Source organism: Frieseomelitta varia, unplaced genomic scaffold (genome assembly GCF_011392965.1).
Source record: "Frieseomelitta varia isolate USP_RPSP 00005682 unplaced genomic scaffold, Fvar_1.2 scaffold_416, whole genome shotgun sequence".
NCBI lineage: Eukaryota > Metazoa > Arthropoda > Insecta > Hymenoptera > Apidae > Frieseomelitta > Frieseomelitta varia.
In genome coordinates, this window is record NW_025110164.1 from 158,163 (window position 1) to 160,998 (window position 2,836).

Here is a 2,836-nt window from a genome sequence, read left to right on the forward strand (position 1 = left end):
CGCCGCAAAGCGAAACGATGATCGCGCCTCAAAAATCAAAGCGGCCAACAGATTCATCAACTTCCCTTTCAAACGCTCTCAAATAAACTTCCTTGCCGCTTTCACGTTCGTTCGTCCGTCCATTAAATCTCATTTTCCTTGCCTTGCCCAGGTCTTGCCCAGCCGTTTCTATAAATTTCAGTCGCCTCGCAATCCACGATTTTTCCTCCCCCGTTCGCTCGTTTCGCGCGTACTCCCGCGGGGAGAGAGAGAGTAAAAAAGTATATCGTCGAAAGGAAACACGCGCATCGTCGAATCTTACAGAGCCATTTGTATATTTAATGACGACAAAGTGGAACTACGACGTTTGAATAACTACCGGTGACGTGTACGCGGTGTTCAGTAGCATTGGAACACTCGGCGATTTCGCAGGGTACCTGGACTGATTAATTTAGAACGTGAAACGATCGATCGAATTTTTGTAGCCTATTGCATGCGAATAAATTCCGTCGGAGCTGTTCGTTATGAATTGCAGTTATTTAAAATAAATCTGTTGAAAACATTTGTCACGAACTGGATAAGGAAATCGGAGAATTTTGCAAATGAACACTGCGCGTGCATTGCGAGATGTGGAATTAACAAATGCACGACCGAAATGGCGATCAAATATCGCGACGGATATAAAATACGATACCAAGCGAATGATATTGATTTTTGATATTTATTACAATGTTAAAAACACGTAAATCCTTTGTAATGTTGACGTTCCAGCGTTAAAGTGTGTTATTAGGCTAGTGTCTTGGCATTGACATGTCAAGATTCGTAATATATGCTATCGCCGTCGTGCATATTTTTAGTAAAATAGTCAAAGTAAATAGTCATCACGTGTACCTACTGATAAATAATAGATAATTTTAAAAGGAGTTTAATGTTATGAATGTTTGCATGAGCTCAAAATTATATTTTCGCAATGTAATACTGTGTAAGATACGTAATTTTTCTTATAAAAAGTAAACGTGCAACAATATTCAAGGTTTTGACAATTTTCTACTAGATTCGTAGATTTGCTTACAGTCAGTAAATGCGAAAATTATATATACACGCGCGTACGCATTTTCGTAACAAGAAAAACAAGAATTTCGAGCATTACAGAGACGCCAATTTATTCATCGATCAAATTTATTTGTTCATCGATTTATTGATTTATACTGGTCTGTTTCCAAAGAGGAATTTTATTTACTGAAAAATATAAATTAAAAACGAAGAATCACGAGATATACTATTATTAAATTTAAATTTTATTCTCTTTATCACGTAATGATAATTGTACATGTGTTTCCGTATTTTCAATTTATTGACACGTTCTGTTAATCGAACGTAAAAATTTGTTTCTGAAACTGAAAATAAAAAAAAAAAAAGACAAAATCAAATAATATCTTGTACGACGAAACATCTGCAAAAGTAAATATAACAACTGCGTTGTAAAATGTAGGGACGATTAAAAAAAAAAATTTGCAAAGTATTGAAAAAGATTTTCTAGCACTAAAAATTTACAGAGTATCGAAAAAGATTTTCTAGACTTTCGTGACATGCAATGACAAATGTATAATATATACATATCGTCGTGTTTTCAACTTATTAATGTCTGTTCCCTTAGACGAATACAAAAATACAAGAATTGGAAAAATAATACCTGGTAAATCTGTAAAAATGAATACATTAACAACTGTCTTGCAAAGTGTAGACGCGATTAGAAAATTCACAAGATGATAAAAAAAGATTTTTCACTGCACATAGATTTTTGCGATTGGTCTAAGTTTCCTGATACTTGCGAACGAGAGTGTATGATGATAACGTTCGCGTGAGATGCTCGATCAGTGAACGATGCATGCCATCGTAAATAAATACATATATATGTGTGTGTGTGTGTGTGATTCTCGACTGATCGTCCAGCTCGCGAAGATCGTATCAAAATGCTTTTTGTTTCGACAAACATTTACCGATGTATGCATCTCGTTAACGACCAGGATACTGAGGATACGTATGTATCTGCTGCGTAATCAGCGATCGTGTGTCGCGTTTGATCTTCGAAGCCGATACCGAGGGGGCTGAACGCGTAATTACGTCGTCGAATATTCGTTGTCTTGTAATTTTCTACTTACGGCCACGCCCGGCGAATAATCGCGAACGTCGGTCGATAAATGTCACGTAGTAAGTCCTATAGGTGAACCAGAGACTGATAAAAGGTTGAAAACAGAACCGTTTGTCATGTTGGCGAGGGTACAGTTTGTTTCTACCTGATACACGTTCGGGCTACTAGTTTGCATTTCTTTGAATTACGTGAATTTAAACGAATTCAATCGCACGTAATTTATATGACGATAATAATATTTAGAAAATTTGTACAATAATGATAATAAACTAGAAATTCGCCAGATTTACAATGGCGATGGAGATTTAAATGATTTTTCATACCACTAAAGAGATCATGTGCTTTCTTTCATTCTTCGACTCTGGGCTTTCAAATGCAAGATGTCAGCAATTGAGAGTCTTCTTAAAAGAAAAGCAGCACAGAGGAGATAAATGTTCTGCGTCGAGAAAGAAGAACGAAGAGTACTTTGTTTACAAATGTGTGAAACTGAATTGAAAACACGCATAATAGACAATTAAATTTGCGAGATTGAAATGGCAAATTTATTTCTTTTTTTTTTTTTGTTGCGTTCGAGAACCGAACATCCACGAATTGTAGAAAATTGTAACTTCAGTTGCAGCTGACCGAATGAAAAATCAAACTTGTGTACACGGATGAGTACCGACTGGAGTTGTGCAAATTTCATTCGAAATAAAGGTAAAAAAA